We start from the raw sequence: 19,193 nt of genomic DNA, 5'->3' as shown, positions 1-19,193 counted from the left end.
GGATTTAAATACTGTATATCCATCAAGTAACTGATTTTGTTAATCAATGTGTAAGCCCTGATGTTGTGTATCATCAGTTAAGCTTTTCAGGAGGAAGGACTCTCCATCGTGTCTCAGTAACGGATCAGAAGAAAATAAATGCAACACCAACAAATTGCATTTCTAGAGTCTCTCACATCAGGAGGACATCTCGAGATGCTGGATAGTTGAGGGTTAGCACCTGAGCTGGGGTTTGGATTCGGGAGGGGTGGGGTGGAAGGAGGAAAAGATAATTGAAGGCACGGGCAAAGGGGAAGGTCTTTAGGCGTACCTTGAAGGAGGCAAGGGAAGAGGCAAAGGGACTTTGGGATACAGTTCCGGAGAGTGGGGGTGCATTGGCTGAAAGCCTGAGAGCAGGGGATATGAAGCAGGTCAATGCTGCCCCTTCACAGAGTGGAGGGGGCAGGAGGATTTGTAGCGTTTTAGAAGATCACAGGGATAAGGTGGGGCAAGACCGTGGAGCACTTTATAAGTGCCAACGAGGATCTTGAACTGAATCCTCTGGGGAACGGGAAGCAGTGGAGATGAGAGAGGAAGGGGGTGATGGGCTTGTGGAGCTGAGTGTGGAAATGCCGACTCATCACAAAGGATTTTCCAACAAACACAAAGTGTTTGAGTACTACCCAACTCTTTGGGCAAGTTAAGCCTTTTTGTCTTCAGTTGTGCAGTTGAGAGACAGTTACTTGACCTAATGTTACCTTTATAACCAAATATTTTCCCATTACAGCACTGCACGTGACTTTACTGGGTTTCACTAACACCATAACCTGACAGTCACTTAGCATACACTGAATGGACTTTACCATCACTCCTATTTACCACAGACGAGCTGGCAGCAAACCCTTATACTGTAATAATAATAACCCTTGCATTTGATATAGTGCCTTATCACTTCGTTGGGAGTCTCAAAGCGCTTCACATAATATATTGTGAAGTGGAGTGATGTGTATTTTGTGGGCAAAACGCTGCAGTCAATTGACCACAGCGGCGACCTACAAACGGTGGTGGAATGAATGACCACATTTTTTTTGATGGGATTATTATCTCCGGAAAGTGATCCACCAATCGACTAACAACCTGCTTCCAATTTCCTGCTGGTAAGCAGAGGCATTTTGGAGTAAGGACTAAAGTTTCATCCCGCCCGGGAATCGAACCAAGTAATATACTGCCTAAATCTTTCCTGGTACACCTCTCAAAATGTAGCTCTTTGACAGAGCTTTCGGTCAGCTTTCCCCCCACCCACCCCCCACCATTCCGCCCACCCAGCGCCCACCCCCAGCTCCAGTTTTGCCCACCCTCAGCGCATTGGAATGTCCTCCTGACGTGACAGCGGGAAATCTTGTTTGGAGCTTGAACTGGCTCCAAGCTCACTTGCTTGGCAATGGAACGTCAGAATCTGGCCAACCATCTGTGGAGCTCTCCGTCTCAGTGCTTAAGTTAAAAATCTTTAAGATTTCGAAACCCTTGAATAGCAAATTCAATTCTTTCACTTTCAGTGGTTTATAAGTTCTTCCAGATAAATTGATCATTCACTTCAGGGCTGTTTGAATGATAAAACCATCCTCCTACTCTCTCCCTGATCTCTGACATTTGTATTTTTTTATATTGTTTGGCGGCATCGCTGTGGGCAAAATGACTGCTGTGTTTGCCTTGAAATATGCGGTCACTCCACTTGATAGTAATTACTTGTGAAGCACTTCGAGATGTTTTAACATGATCGGTGCTGTGTCAAATACAAGTTTCTATCTGAGGCCTGTTCATGCACAACGACCTTCCCAAGTCAAACAGATGAGACTGAACCTGGGCAAACATGTGTGACTCAGCACCCTCTCACTAGAGAGGTTTACAATGTCTGAGGAACACCCAAAGTATAGCTGCCATAAAACATTGTCAGGGCAGCTTGGAGTATAAACATGTCTCCCACACCTCTAACAAACACTACAAATCACAGGATGCTGAATTCAATTGTTCGGTGCCAATGCAATGCAACTTTCCCGGCACCAAAATTCTTTCCAAGAGAGATGCTGGAAAATGCAGCTGTAAATCCATCATTCGCACCTATTCTCACCTCTCACATGCTGCGTTCTAATCTTTATTTCATCCACAGACTAAGAAATGATTTGTGCTTATAAAAGAGTCGAGGGGTGACCGAAGAGCTGGGCATGAGGGAAGATTTTGAAAGTGGAGCAAGATGTAGCGAAGGAATGTGCTTTTGCAAGACCGTTCCAATTACGGACAAAACGTTTAAATACAGCTCCGATTATGGGAAGAGTTCCCAGAAAGACGATCAGAATGGAATTTATCACGTGATTCAAACCAATCCATTCTTTGGTGTCATTCACTTTTGGTTGATTTGCTGTAACCTGACTGCCTGTTAAAGAAGTCTCCTTTTCTAAGAAGCTTCTGTTAGTCATAGCTTGTGTATAACGATGCCTTAAGTACCGTCGCATCAGTTTGGTTCAGTTGCTCTTTCGCCCCTGTGTCAGCAGATTATGTGACAAGCTCACGTTCCAGGCTGATGCTCCAGTGCAGTGCTGGGGGAAGGGTTACATTGTCAGGGCTGTCGTGCTTAAATTGAGATGTTAAACCTGCCTTTTCAGGTGGACCTTATCGACATTGTTTGAAAAGAAAGGGAGTTGCTTTCCGGTGCCTTGGCCAACAATCCCCAGATCAATTAGTCATTCACTTTGTGGCTGTTTCAATGGAACTTTACTGTGTGCCTCGTTTGCTGGCCTTTGTATTTTGAAGGCAATTACCTGTAACGGGGCACATTTCAGTCTTGTCAATGCAATGGTTAAATGCAAAGAATATTACATCACATGGTCTTTAGTACATTTTATTAAGTTGAAGACTGATCACGAACCTCTCTGACTTGTATGGGCTGTAAACCGAGGTGATTAAACACAGGCAGGTTGACTTTGGCGATGGTTTAAGTGCAGGGATTGCCAAGCGCTGATGTATCTGGTTACTGGTGTTGTTTGGGTCAGGTGCACTTCACATCACTCCAAGCCGATATTTACAACCACTCAGTAAAACTTCCCTGGGCCGGTGACATTTAGTTACCCCTCCAGACTGATGTCACTCAAACTTCTGCGTGGTTCTGCAATATTCAGGGTGTTCACAAAGTCCTGATTTTTTTCTTGCAATTAATATTTATAAGCCGGAGGGGGGAAGCTGGGGGAAGGGGATTTTACCCCCAGAAAGCGATCCGCTAGATTCCTACTTAACTGCTAGGTAAACAGAGGTGTGTGTGTGTGGAGTAAGGAAATTTGCCCAATGTCTCGCCCCAGCCGGGATTCGAACCATGTCCTCTCGCTTGCGAGGCGAGCTGCTAACCACTGAGCTGTGGGACTCCCCCTCCCGCATTTCTTTAATAAAAACCTTCTGAATTGAAGAATTTTCCGCACCCCAGCGCGATCTTACATTTAAAACTCAACACGGGGTAAAATTTTGCAACTCGGGATTTAACACTAACGCTTGACCTTTCCCTTAAACACTGTGAAGTTGCCTTACCATCCAGTGTCTTGTGTTAAGGCTCCCTTGCAAATGGTGATGTGGAAATCTTTTGGCAGAGAGGGAAGCCTTGAATTCTCTGCGGATGATTGTCTCCATGGTTTAAAAGCTCCGCGTCGGAACAATGTCCTGGCCGAGCAGATAGCCTGACTCTCCCACTCGCTGATTAGACAGGCTGCCTCCAGGGCAACGCAAACTGTGATAAACGTACACATTATACAATCTGCACCGAGTGAGAAAAGTAACAGCAAAGCATCAAACAAAGGGCTTCACAGCAGCTATTAACCAATCTGCAGATTCTCTGTGCATCGAGTTAAGAGCTTTGAAGGACTTCGAAGTCAGATCTAAGAAATGAACCAAAGAACTGGGAGGAAGTACAGAAGGATAGACGGGGTCGGGGCTGTAATGCCATTTTATTCAATCAGAAAAGAAAGAACTTTGAATTTTGACAGCGTCCTTTCAGGTCGAGACGTTTCGAAAAGGGCTTCACAGTCAAAACCTAGCGCTGGTCCAGCAGGCAAAGGCAGTGGCCATTTTGCACCCAGGGAGGTCCGGCAATCAGCCACGAGGGAACACAGGAATAACTCCCTTCTTTTCTCCAATAGTGCTGTTAGGATCTTTAAGGTCAGCTGAACAGGGAGAAGAGACCTCGGTTCAATGTCTCAGCTAAAGGACATCAGCTATAATAATAATAATATAATAAAAATATAATAATAATATAATAATAATAACAACAATGCTGTCACTAGATACAGAGCCTTTCTTGTCGGGAGGACATCTCAAGTGCTTCACAGGATATAAACTGGTGTGACTGCATATTGCAGGTGAACAGAGAAGGCAAGTTGTGTGAAGTAATGTCCCACAAACATCCAGGAGGTGAAGCTCTTACACTAACAACAACAACAACTTGCATTTATATAGCGCCCTTCACACCGGGCGGTGTCTCGGAGCACACTGCTGCAGAGGATTGACAGCCTGGACCCTAGCCCGTGTCCAGACACAGCTGGAGGGGGCTTCAATACGGGCCTTGTGTTGAACAAGATTTAAAGTTCCCCAAATAAATGCGTCCTAGACACCCGCTGACCATCAGCACAGGCTGTGATGACGGGACACTTTGAAGTTGCACTCGCGGCTCGGAGGCACTGTGGAGGGTGATTTTATTCGAGCCGAGACTGTGTAACCGCAGAGTGTAACGGAGAGAGGCAATCAACACAACTACGGCAAAAACAGAGAAGCACACAGTTGCAGAGAAGCTGTGACAGACAGAAAGGGAGACCCAGAGAAAGTGAAAGAGAGAGAAATGACACTGCTCTGTGTGGAACAGCCAATTCTGGATTTTGTCCAGAATTGGGTGCCCAAATCTTAAAATGTGATGTTTCAAGAACTGCTGATGTTGTTTTCACCAACTCAACCAACGGGGACACAAGCAAGAAACTCATTACTAAAGCCTCTGAGGCAAAGTAGAAGACAGAAGTCAAGGATTTTTTTTTACAGAACAGACAACACTGTCTGGAGAAAGACTGATAGCAGCTTTCCGAAACATAACAAACTCATAAGGTCATCAAATTTACCGAAGGCGGATATTATTTTAGTAGAAGAAAGTATTCTGGAAAATTCTGAAAAGTTGTCAATTTTTGAAAAAAAAACTTTAAGTGGTGTCCAAGTCTGGGCTCTGGCTGAAAGGAGTGTGGAGCTCCGAGACTTTAGGAGGCCGTGTGGCTTTGAGACTCTCAATAGAAAGTGTGGAGTTGTGGAGCGTTGAGGTACCCAACCATCAGGAGTCCTGTAGCTCAGTGGTTAGAGCGCTTGCCTCGCAAGCGAGAGACCCGGGTTTGATTCCTGGCAGGACGAAACGTTGGGCCAATTTCCTTACTCCACCCAACTCTGTTTACCTAGCAGTGAGTAGGAACCCGGTTGTCAGTGGATTGGCGGGGCGCTTTTCCGGGGGTAATAATTCCTTCCACTCACTCTGTCACTCGCTCGCTGACTGAGTGACTGACTGACTCAATAAAAAAATTTAAAAAGTAGCTTGGTCACTTCAATCCACGACTGTTTGTAGACGCTGCTATGTGCAATTGACTGCCACGTTTTGCCCACAAATATACAGTCAATTCACTTTACAGTGTGTTCTGTGAAGCGCTTTGGGACGTCCTCCCGACGTGAAAAGCGCTATATCAAATGCAAGGATTATTATTATTATTCTGTGAAGCGCTTTGAGACGTCTGTCATTAAGGCGCTGTATCAAATACAAGGATTATTATTATTGTTATTATTACTAAAGCACTTTGAGACATCCTCACAACATGTAAGTGTATTATTAAGGGCATTTCCAATAATGCAGCTCTCCTTCAGGTCTGGACTAAAAAGTCCATCTGGAATTAGGAGGCTCATGAAAGGTTTAACCCACACTGTGCGCAATTGGCTGCCGCGTTCGCCCATAAATATACAGTCAATTCACTTTACAGTGTGTTCTGTGAAGCGCTTTAGGACGTCCCCCCGACGTGAAAAGCACTATATCAAATGCAAGGATTATTATTATTATTACTTTCTGCTCCAGAAATGAGAGTGCTGCCAACTGAGGCTGATAGAATATCCAACAACACATTGGCGGGTGGGATGGTGCAAAGGGGGCACCTTGAACCTTTAATCCTTCTCTCTTGTATCTGCGGTCGCTGGGAGATAACCTCCCCCCCCACCCAGTTTTCTCACTCACTCACGGGTCATTGACCGAACTTTTAACTTGGTTCGAAATCCAGTGGCCATGATCTTTGTGAAAACAAATGGACGACTGTCCCAACCGTCTGTGTCCTCTGGTTAACGACCCACCTGCTTACTCTACCCTTGCGGCTTGTTAGGTTCAGAATGTTCTGGAGAGGTGTTCTCCCCGAGAACAGTAGGGTCAGTTGTGCTAATCTAACTGAAGAAGAGCCAGTAATCACCCCTCTCCACAGCCTTTTGTACAGTTATTTCCCCGAATATTTTTGAGCAAAAGAACCTGCATTAAGCTGGGATTGTTTCCTGGCACTCGGGCACACGAGCACCAGGTCACACTGACCACAGGCCAAAGTGCAATCAGTCCCGCCCCACCCCCGGTTGCTTGCTAACGCTCAGTTCATCCTGTGACCTTGTGCAATGTCCCCGTTTGTTAATGTAACTCACACTCACTGGACCCAGGTCTGATAGTAATGGCCGTTTTCTGCACTGTTAATGAACAGGTGGACAAGGTTACCAGGGAAAGTGGTTGAGGCCAGGATACTGGACTTATTTAACCAACAGCTTGATGCTGTAATAGGAAAACACCAGGGTAAAGGCAATAGCAATAATCCTTCTATAATGAAAAAAAATCCTTGCATTTGATATAGCACCTTATCACATCTTCCGGACGTCTCAAAGCATTTCACAGAATATACGGTGAAATGAATGGACTGTATATTTTGTGGGCAAAACGCGGCAGCCAATTGCGCACAGCAGCGTCCCACAAACTGATTCTTTTAAAGGAATTATTACCCACGGAAAAGTGGTTCACCAATCGACTAACAACCAGGTTCTTACTTACTGCTAGGTAAACAGAGGAGTGTGGAGTGAGGAAACTTGTTCAACTATTCGTCCTGTCGGGTCTCTTACTTGGGAGGCGAGTGCTCTAACCACTGAGCTACAGAACCTAGTTGTTATCTGCCTGGCTGGTAAAGGTCTCATGGCACTATTCGAAAAGAGAAGCAAGTTTTTCATGGTGTGCTCGCCAACAATAACACCCCCCCCATATAAAAGATCTTTCACATCATGGCTGTTTGTGGGACATCGCTGTGTGTAAATTGGCTGCCGCATTCGCCTATAAAACACAGTTACTGAAGTTCACAACAAATAGAAGCTGCAAAGCACTTTGAGACAAGGTTTAGGCATGTATCAAATGCAGGGATTAAGGCATGAAAAGCTAAGTCAGCATTTAATAGCCAGCGGAGTTTGGCGACCTGAAATGAAGAGAGGGGTGGGGGTTAGTGTGTGCGTAGGGCAGGCTCTGTGCACCTGCTGAGCTGCACCCTGTGATGTGATGTGATGTGTCAGTGATGTGACACCTGTGAGAAGCCTATCACACGGCCCTCGGGCCTTTCAGTGAGAAAGTGCATTGTTTGAACAGCCTCGTAACCCCTTGTCTGGTTACCTGGGGGCTGTCGGAGCTCAACATTACCATAATGACTGTTAGTTACTCGCCAATCCTTGCAGGTGCATCGGAGAGTCCGTCAGCCACAGAGGATTGTTATTTACCAGTAACAACAAAACCAAAGTCCTTTCAGACACTCCAGCGTAAGGTAGCTGAGATTTACCAAAGGACAGGACTATTGTGGAGACTTGCAACACTTGACCCAGGGGCAGGGCTCTTCAGTTTAGCTTACTCTGCAATCCTAGGAATCAATCTTATAACTACTGACTGAATTAACAACAACAACGAATTACATTATCACAGCGCCTTTCACGTCAGGAGGTTGTCCCAAGGCGCTGGACAGTCAGGGATCCGCACCGGAGCTGATAGTTGGGATCAGGAGGGGGTGGAGGGCGGGGAGGGTAGGGGTAGGAGGGTGACCGAAAGCACGGAATTAAGGCTGAATTTAGGAATTTTCTACAATTCCTGCGCAAACGTTAACATGTTAAAACCAAACGATCTTACTCGGTGGAATTTCGGGCCTGGGTCAAACTTCATAATTTTTCATCTCAGGTTTTTTGGAAGTGTCATCAGAAGCTGCGGTTGAAGCGAACAACATCAATGTATTCAGGAGCAAATGTGATAAATGAAAGATAAGGAAATCGAGGGGTAAAGATAATAATAATAATAATCCTTGCATTTGATACAGTGCCTTATCACGTCTTCGAGACGTCTCAAAGCTCTTCACAGAATATACTGTAAAGTGAATTGACCGTATGTTTTTGTGGGCGAAATGCGGCAGCCAATTGCGCACAGCAGCGTCCCACACACAGTCGTGGATTGAGTGACCATATATTTGTTAAGGAATTATTACCCCCGGAAAAGCGATCCGCCAATCGACTAATAAACGGGTCCTATTTACCGCTCGGCAAAACAGAGGGGTGCATAAACAGAAGATACGGGGAAGAGAAGGGGAAGAGGCGGTCAAGTGGAGGAGAAACATCAGAACACACCGATTGGGCTGAATGTCCTGTTTCTATGTACCTCCATTGTAATTTAATGTCAATCTAATCCTATGTAACGCTATGTAAGTATCTGAAGCAGAAGTCCGCTCAGCAAACCCGATTGCTGATACAGACGATGGTACCGCAGCCGGATAGCTGCTGCCACCTGGTGGAACCATACGGAATGCGCAGAGGACAGACAACAGGACACGAACAGTTCGGGATTCAATTTATAGTAATAATACTCCTTGCATTTTCATATGGTGCTGTAATCATCTTGAAACCTATCAAAGCCTTTCACAGAGATTTTCTGTGCATTTGTGGGCAAGTGGAACGTCCTCCCGACGTGAAAAGCGCTATATCAAATGCAAGGATTATTTATTATTATTATTTATAAGCACAGGAGTCAGTTTGCGCATAGCAATGGCCCCCACAAACAGCCATGCAGCGAAGGACCCATTTTATTTTTGAATCTGGAGGATTCTTGGCTGAGACAACAGGAGAAACTCGCTGCTCTTTTTGAAAAGTTCTGTGGGATCTTTAAATTCGAACAGAGTCAGCCTGGAGCTCAAAGTCCTGATGTGTGGCTTCTATCCACGAACTTGCAGGACGAAACCTTAGGCAAACCTTACACCACATGCCTCTGTTTATCTATCAGTTTATAACAGGAACCCGGTTGTTTGTCAATAGGTGGATCGCTTTTCTGGCATTATTAATCCCTTTTAAAAAGACAATTGGTTACTCAATCCATGACTGTTTGTGGGACAATACTGTGTCCAATCGGCTGCCACGTTTCGCCCACTAAATATACAATCAATTCACTTTACAGTATATTCTATGAAGCACATTGAGACATCTAGAAAGCGTGATAAGGCGCTGTATCAAATACAAGGATTATTATTCTGGCCCAGTGGCAAGAGTGCTACAAACTGAGCCAGACTGTCACCTCAATAATAACAACAGCTCTCATTCAATCATACCAATCGTTGGAAATCTTAATCTTCTGATTAAACAGTCTTGGGTAATATTTACTTAAAGTTTTAAATATGTCAAGAGAATACTGCATGAGAGTAAATGTACAAGAATATATTTTAAGAATCTCCAACAATTTGTTCATTTGACTTCCCAGAGACACTCTGAATTGATGATTTGAATCAATACTGTGAAGCGGAAAATCACAACTCGATTTTTATGCAGCAATCGCACTATGATTAAGTGAGCAGCTCAAATAAAACTAGTAATCCTTGCATTTGATACAGTGCTTAGGAGATTAAAAAAAACTCAAAGCACTTTACAGGTACATAATTGCAACCAAGTGTAACAAAATGTGTATTTGTAAGTGAATGTGACTGCCAATTCCCAAAGAGTACTGTCCCACAAGGAGCCATGAAGTGAAAGACCCAATTTCTATTTGGGTCAGGATGCTGAGAGAAACTCTCTTCTCATTCTGATTAGTGCTATGCGTCCTTTAACATTCAAGAACAGCAGCAACTTGTATTATATAGCGCCCTTCATGTGGGATAATGTTTTGAAGCACTTGACAATATCAGGGTCAGACACAGTGTCAGTCAGACACTGGGGAAGACAGAAGACATCATAGGCCCCTCAAAGAGGAAGGCAGGGCGAAACCTTGGGCAAGTTTCCTTACTCCACACAGAGCCTAATAATAATCCCTCCAAAACAAAAACAATAATAAATTGGTCATTTTCAATCTACGACTGTTTGTGGGACATTGCTGTGCGCAATTGGCTGCCGCGTTCACCCACAAATATACAGTCAATTCACTTTACAGTGTGTTCTGTGAAGCGCTTTGGGACGTCCTCCCGACGTGAAAAGCGCTATATCAAATGCAAGGATTATTATTATTATGATTAAAGTTTCAGGCATGATTTAAAAACGGACAGAGAGGAGCTGAGACAGAGGAGAAGAGAGAGGGAATTCACCTGAACTGGCAGTTTAACTTATATCTATACAGTGGCTTTTACGTAAAATAAATGTCTCAAAGTGCTTTTACAGATTAAGTTTGGCTCCGCTCAGTTTTTAGCACTCTCGCCTCCGAGTGAGAAAGCTGTACGGTCAGCCCCGTACTGGGGCTTGACCCCAGTTTGCAGTCTTAGCTAACATTCGAGTGCAGCCCTTAGGAGAGTGCTGTATAGTTTGGAGGTGTTGTCCTTTGTGTAAAACGTTAAGCCCAGCTCCTGTCTACCTGCGTGTTAACGATCCCACAGCACGGTTAGGAAAGGACAAGGGAGTTTCCACTGCTGTCCTGACTAACTGTTCTCCAGATAAATTGGTTATTAGAGGGTCGGAGCAAAGAGCAGAGGATTGGGGTTAGGATGGACGTGGCAACAACAACAGCTTGCATTTATATAGCACTCCCACACAGAGTAGTGTCATAGAGCGCTTGAAGAGCATCGGGACAAGATAGGATTGAAGGATCAAACTCTAACATAAAAAAAGGGGAGAATACCTTCTTATTGTATTAATAATAATAATAATAATTGTTGGATTTGATGTAGCACCTTTTCATGTCAGGAGGACGTTTCAAATTGGAAAACTGCCCGGCTGGGCGAGAGAGCGTTCGACTCAAAAGTCTGAAATTGAAATTGAATAATGTGAAACAGGTATTGGCAACTCTCGTAAAACCTCTGACATCACCGTGGGATGTCCCCAGGGCATGAAATAAATACTTCGGGGGAGTGAACAATTTGGTTCTTTACTCCACACCAAACTATTGTTTTTTTTAAAATTGAGTAAGAAGTAGTTTATGATTTGTGTACGTACGTGAAACAATGTGATAGCTTCCAGAAATACATTCTGCTGTTACATTTAGCTATATAAGTGGTTTACATTGCTTGTAAACACACTGAAGCTCTTTTCAAGTCCATATGCTTTTCATTTGCCTTTCAAACTGGTCCGTGTGTCAGTATCTCTGAGCCAAAACAGACCCTCTGGGGAGCTGAGCCTGTGGCGTACAGAACCCAACGCACACTTTACTAATTAGCAAAAGGACCAAACTCTGAAACGATCTTTGAACGCACACACGCACACGTGTTTGAGGTTCCTCCACGAGGCAGACACCAAATGCCTCTTAGCCTCTGGAAGAAAGTTTTAATCCTGAATTATTTAGCTTTGTGCCAGCTTAGCTCAGCTGGTAGCCACTCTCATCTCTGGGTTAAACAATGGTGGTTTCTTGAGCCACATCAACACTCTGAGCTCATAGACTACAACAACAACTTGTATTTATATATATCCAGGCCAGTGAGTCTCAAACAAATATTTTTGGTGGCCTCAGTGTTCAGTGACCAACACTTACTGTTGGCCGCAGGGCTAGTTTTTCCTAAAACAATACTTGATTAATCATAGGAAAAATAAAGGAAATATAGGCATACGCACATCTCAAATGGTTTTCATTTATTTCTGTACATTTGACAAAACATATTTGAGAAAATGCTTTTTTTTTGAAACACCAAAGCTTGCGCAGACAGTAACCAAAAATGGAACAGCACAAGAAACGAAAATCATTTTAGAATTGGGTTCAGGAAGGGTGAACACGGTGGTAGATAATAATAATAATCCTTGCAATTGACATAACGCTTTTCACGTCTTCTCGACGTCTCAAAGCGCTTCACAGAATTTACTGTAAAGTGAATTGACTGTATATTTTGTGAGTGAAATGCAGCAGCAGTGTCCCACAAACGGTCGTTGATTGAGCGACCAATTTATTATTGTTTTTTTAAGGGATTATTATCCCCGGAAAAGCGATCCGTCAATTGACTAACGACCGGGTTCTTACTTACTGCTGGGTAAACAGAGGTGTGTGGAGTAAGGAAACTTGCCAAACATTTCGCCCTGCCAGGAATACAACTCAGGTCTTTCACTTGCGAGGCGAATGCTCTAACCACTGAACTGCAGGATTCCACAAATGCAGAGGGTTGACAATTGTATCTTGAACCTCCTCCTGTCCTTAGTGTCCATCAACAAAGTACACTTTCTTGACATACTGAAGAGAGGTAAGAAGTTGGCTGGTGAAATCTGCAAAGCGAAGATCAGTGAAACCACTGAGGGTGTAGTAAAAAGGATGAGTCGATCCAATCTTTCCTACACTCTCCTTTACCATCAGTAGTGCACAGAGACAACAATGACATTGCTGTGTTGTAACCTTAACCAAAGGTTCCAATCAAACTTTCAGCACTTGAGAATGATTATTGCAAACCGGGCGAGTGAAGGCACCAGTCTTGTGGGTACAGTTACAATCAGCTGAGCGGTGAAGCGCGATTACGTGAACAAACTTGCGACTGCTAACTTTTAATGAAATCTGGTGACATTGACATTGTGGCATCTGTTCATAATGTGTATTACTTCCCCCCCCTCCCCAGCCAGCTTGCAGGGAGAGACGGATGGATGGATGGGCAGGGTGGGGGGGGGGGGGGGGGGGGGGAGAGAGAGAGCGCACATCCCTCCTGGAACGCCCTCACAGGGCCCCCTCCACAGCAGAGGGTCAGATATATAATTGAACTACAAGGACCAGCATGTGCTGCATTACACTGCACTTCACACACACACACTTCCCCCTCTCTACCCCCACCCCGGCCAGGCAGGGGCCACACAAAGTCACCCGGTGGCTGCATTTGAGAAATGCTGGCCGAGGCTTGATGCTCCACTGTGTTGTCAGAGATGCTGTGCTTCGGATGATTCCCACCTGCCTGTTTGGATGGAGGTTAAAGATCATTCCACACTTTTGGAAAAGGGAAGTTTCTCCTGATGTCCTGGCCTGGCCAACAACAATAATAATCCTTGCATTTGATATAGCGCCTTATCACGTATTTGAGACGTCCTTGAACATATTCAAGACTGAGATAGATAGATTTCTTATTGCAAAAGGGATTAAGGGATATGGGGATAAGGCAGAGTCAGGTTATTAACTGGAGTCAGATTAGAAGATCAGCCATGATTGAATGGCGGGGCAGAATCGAAGAGCCGAATGGCCTACTCCTGCTCCGACATGTTATGTTATTTATGTCTCTAAGCGCTTCACAGAATATACTGCAAAGTGTACTGTTTATTAAACCACCACCACCTCCATTCCCTTCTCTCTCACATGTGAATCAGGTTTCCTCTTAATCTGCAATCTTATCTAGAAGAAGATTGAATATTAATTAGTATATATTTGTGGGTGAAACGTGGCAACCAATTGCACACAACAGTGTCCCAAAAACAGTTGTGGATTGAGTGACCACATTCTTATTGTTATTATTTTGGAGGGAAAGCAATCCATCATCGACCAAACTTCTAGATAAGATTAAGATTGAATATTAAGAGGAAACCTGACTCACACGTGAGAGAGAAGGGAATGGAGGTGGTGGTGGCCTAATAAACCAGCGGAACAAGTTGAACGACCTCTACTTCTCAAGATATACAAAAAGTCACTGCCCACCCCCGGCTATGAATGTATCTCTCTAAGATCAACATGTGTGGAACGTATTAAAAGCTTCAGAGGAAGAAACTCCAATTACTTTGGCCAACTCTATTATAAGATCACCATATAAACCAAATCTGGTGACAATTATATTTAAAAAATGTAGCTCACCACAATTGCTGATGCTGGCAGTACAGCGGAGAAGGGTGTTGGATTAATGGCTGCGTTTTTCTGTGTGTCTGTTTTTAGAATTTTATTGTTCTTGCTCAGTTTGTTGCTGAACTCGAGATTTGGCCCCAGGGACTCTGCCCGGAAATCGGGAAAGTATGTCATCCTTTCATATTCCAATCCTTTGCCAAACATTCCAGGTCACAGTGGAGTCCCAAGCCATGACTTCAGGCTATAACTTAAGACGGAACTTGCAACTTATAATGTGTTACCACGCTGAAATGTCTTAAAAGTGCTTTACAGTAATTGTGACAAGTGTAGGGACGGTTTCTTTTGTAGGCAAATGCTTTGAAGTGAACCATCAATTCATCTGAGGGATGAACTGCCCAGGACACCAGGAGAAACTTCTCCTTTCGAATAGCGCCATTGGATCTTTCGTGTCCGTCTGAACAGGCAGAACGGAATCTAGGTTGAATATCTTATCCGAAGGGCGGCAAAGTCTTTGGGGGATGCCACCCCATGTGAAGGACACAATATAAATACAAATTGCTGTAGCTGTTCTCCAGCACTGCACAGGGCCACCATCCTGGACTGTGAGAACAAACTCCCAACAGTGGGTCCGAACCTACAATATTCTGAGCCAGTAGTGATTGTGGGTCTAATCTGCGTCACATGGTGGCTCTCTGTCTTTAACAATGGGAACACAGTAGGTCTTCCAGCCCTGCGCTAATTAACATAAGGAACATGTTAAGAAACTACCGTGAATTTTAATCCCATGTTTCTGTGCGTATTGTAAGATGGGGTTTCGTTCAGCAGAATAGAAGTGCCGACCAGCAGTGGGGATGGAAGTGATCAACGCTCCAATAATCCATCCCCGTCTGCAAGTGCTTTAATCTTAAATAGACCATTAATAGCAAGCTGGATAGAGCAGGGAGTTTACGCAAACAGCGTGAAATGAGCTGCAGCGTGGGTTTAATTGCTGTGTTTTACTCACCTAACGGTGAGAAAATACTTCAAAATACCTTTTAAAACTCTCCCTAAACTACTGCAGCTGATTGAAAAGCAGCAGGGGCAAAGTTCGCCGAGGATGCAGGCTGTTTCTCTTACAAGTGTCGGAAACCCCCGGTCGTAGGAGTTAGCGACTTTGAATATAATAATGTGCCAGTGAGCTGGTAAACTCGTTATTGAAGGATCAGTGCGTGGCATTGGGGGCACGGGTGAGTTTCATATCATTAAGTTAATTTCGACAAAGTCTTAGGCGCCAAAGGAATTCAGTAAAATTATTGATTGCTTGTCTCTCGACTCGACCTCTATCTGCGCTAATCTGGTATAAACTCTACAAGGTTCTCGGAAGCCTTTGATTGCGGGCGAAAAAATGGGCTGAATCCCAGCCCACATGAGCCCGTGACACCCTGCTCCAGGCGCCCACTGCCTCAGCACTGGTTTACGTTAGTCAGTAAATCGATATGAAACAGGCTGGTTCAGTCAGGAGCTCTCGCCTCGGGGTCAGAAGGTTGTGAGTTCCAGCCCACATTAGAAGCTGAAATTTATACCATCCGTGCTGATGCTCCAATACAGCATGGTGGTTGGTGGGGGGGGTGTTGCATTGTCGGAGTTACCGTCCCTCCGATGAGACGTTACATCGAAGATTACCTGTCGGGTGTTAAAGATGTTAAAGATCCCATGGAACTATTCAAAAAGAGGAGCTTCTCCCGGCATCATGGCCAACAATCCCCCAAACAAAATTGGCCACTCACTCCGTGGCTCTTATATGGGACATTGTTCTGCAAAAATCATCTGCCCCATTTGCCTACAAAATAAACACAGCCACACCACTTTACAGTATATCCTATGAAGCATTTTGAAATGTCTTGACAATGTGACAAGTATCAAATGCAAGGATTATCATAAGTCGCAGATGCGTCTCGCTGGGTAAAGGGAGGTTATCAGTAGATACTGATGCCTTGCCTCTCATAACATAACAATCCTTGCACTTGGTATAGTGCCTTTGACATCGGGAGGAAGTCTCAAAGCACTTCGCAGGATTTGCTGCGAAGTGTGACTGTGTATTTTGTAGGCAAACGTGGCAGTTGATTTGCACACAGCGATATCCCACAAGCAGCCATGATGTGAATGAATGATTTTATCTGGGGAATGTTGGCCAGGACTCCTGGAATGTAATGCCTGAATGTAAGCAATTATTGTGACAAACACCAAAGAGACTAAATTACATACCACAAATGTGGAAAGCCAGAGTACTGAGATTAGAGTAATTCCCTTGTGAGCACCTTAGATTATTAATCTCTATTGGATACAGCTCTTCTCTGAACCTTGATTTCATTCCTTTAACCCATGTACAACTGAAATCCACTGCAAGTACATTGTCTTTGTGCAAATGGTACTAGTGTAAAAAGCCCTGCTTAAAGGGGATTGTGGTTTCAGATGTGGACGGGGTCAGCGATGTGAAAATGTAGTACAATGGGACTAAACAGAGTCATGTAGCGTATTGGTTAGAGCACTCACTTTGCAAGTGACCCGAGTTTGATTACCGGGTGGGGCGAAACATTAGGCAAGTTTCCTTACTGCACACAACTTTACCTAGCAGTAAGTAGGAACCTGGTAGTTGGTCAATTGGTGGATCGCTTTTAAAGGGGTAATAATAATTTGGTCACTCAATTCAACACCAGCAACCTGTTTATGGGACCCTGTTGTGCGCAATTGGCTACACGATTCACCTGCAAAATAGTCAATTCACTTTACAGTATATTCTGTGGAACACCGTGTGACGTCCCGAAGACGTAATAAGCCATTATATCAAATGTAAGGATTATTATTATTTACAGAAAGCCAGCACAGGCACGATGGACTGAATGGCCTTTTATGCTGTGCTGCTACATAGAATCCTACATGAATTGAGTTATCAGAAGAATTTTCCGAAGAAGGCTGAAGATTTTTCCCAGTCTTTTTTTGGTCAGCCGGGTGTCTGACACATGCAGAAAACCACCACAATGCTTAAGAGTCTCCAAACCTAGCTGAGAATTCCATACATCCCACCAACACATGGAAATTCGAGAGATAAATTGTTGGAATGGAATTCACTCTCTCTCCCTGGAGGGAAGCATCCTGCTTACCTAATTCCCAGAAAGTATTAGGTGCAGGTTGGCAAGAGGCAAGGCTTGGAGATTCCCGAATGGCCGTTGGGGTAACTGCTGGGGTCTGACCAGGTAAAACCGCTTACGTTGCCATGATGGTGCAGTCGATAAGAGCTGTAGAATTCGGTCCAGGAGCTTGCTGGTTCGAATCCTGGTCCCTGCCATGCTTGCTGGTGTCAGTTGGGACTTGCACAGGGAGAATTATCAGGGTTAAGGAGCAAAAAAATCAAACAGAGGCTTCTGGTACTGTGCTTTCAGCACCGTCTACTGGTAGCACATGTGTAGCAGCCGGGTAGGGAGAGGTCAGGCTTGGCTTTGACGCGCTCTATGACTGAGTGGCCCTGCTACACTCACTGCCAAGACTCACAGATCAACAATGACTACTCAGGTGGGGTTTGGAGGGCAACCATCACCCAGGGAACCACACCCCAGCAAGCGCAGGCCAGACTAGGAGGAGAGGCATGGGGAGAAAAATTTGAAAAGTAATTTAAAGGCATTTTCCTGCACCGCAGAGGAAACCACACAGTCAATTCACTTTGCAGTGTATTCCGTGAAGCAAAGTCTTGACAAGGTGCTACATCAAATGCGAGTATTATTATTATTTTTATTATTATTATCACCAACCAACAGCCATCACTCATGTGGAGTAGTGCAACAGTTTAGGAAGGTAAATCCAGTCTCCTTCAGCTGGAAGAAAGGGCTTCTTTTCCTTCATTCATCAGTGACTTTCTCACGAGTCCCCAACTAGCTGCTAATGTTGGTCCAAGTCGTAGCGACAGAACTTAACCAAGAGATGGTGCTACGTTCACACCTGATGAGGTTCTGCAACAATCACATCTGTAGAATACAGTACAATCCTGCAATATCCACGTAATTGTCTCTGGGTCTGGGCTGGAACGAGTCACTGTATATTTAGCTATACCTCCTTCTCCCCAGGGAGCTTCCAATATTTTCTACTCCGAATTAATTAATTGTCCCTCCGGCTCAATTTGGCAGCAATTTATCTGTGAAGCATTGTGACGTTACAGTCCTGATACAAAACAAAACATATTGCGTCTGATATAGACAGCGCCCTTCACAGCGAGAGGACGGCCCAAGGCGCTGGACAGTCAAGGGTTTGCACCCGAGCTGCGGGCTGGAGTCTTGGTTGGTGGGTGGGTGGGGGAGATGGAGGGCAAGGGTGACCAAAGGCACGGTCGAAGTATCTTGAGACGGGCCTTGAAGGGAGGTGAGGTGAGGCAGGGAGGCTCTGGGATGGATTTGAGTTACCGAGAGGCTGAGGGGTGGGTGGGGGGTGGGGAGTGGGGGATACAGAAAGGCTCGTCGAAGCTCTGACAGTGGAGAGGGTTGGCGCGTGGGGGAGACCTTCGATACGCAGATTTCCCACTCCTTGTGCCAAAGAGGGAAGATCACAAACAGGTTCGGGGCGGGTCCGGGCGAATACCTTTGGGGAGGGAGCGGTCTGGCATTTTGTCTTGAGGTGCTGTTTGGTTGCTTTGGGATACAAACAAAAAAGGAAAGCCTCTGACAGCTCAAGTGCAAGCTCAGACTCAGCTCTGCTCAGCCTTCCTCAAGCAACGGCTTGATTCCCTCTTGGTTCCCTTTGGAGAGAAGATCTTCCAACTGAGCCTTGACCAGGACCCAACCCCAACCCAACCCAAGGCTCCCATCAATGGCCGCTGAGGGCCTCTTGCTGTTTGAGGAGCAGTTGATCTGCTCCATCTGCCTGGACGTGTTGCGCTGCCCTGTGACCATCCCCT

The sequence above is a fragment of the Callorhinchus milii genome, unplaced genomic scaffold (assembly GCF_018977255.1).
Source record: "Callorhinchus milii isolate IMCB2004 unplaced genomic scaffold, IMCB_Cmil_1.0 Scaffold20, whole genome shotgun sequence".
In the NCBI taxonomy this organism is placed as follows: Eukaryota; Metazoa; Chordata; class Chondrichthyes; order Chimaeriformes; family Callorhinchidae; genus Callorhinchus; species Callorhinchus milii.
The sequence above is the reverse complement of the archived record's forward strand: the minus strand, read 5'-3'. Positions refer to the sequence as shown.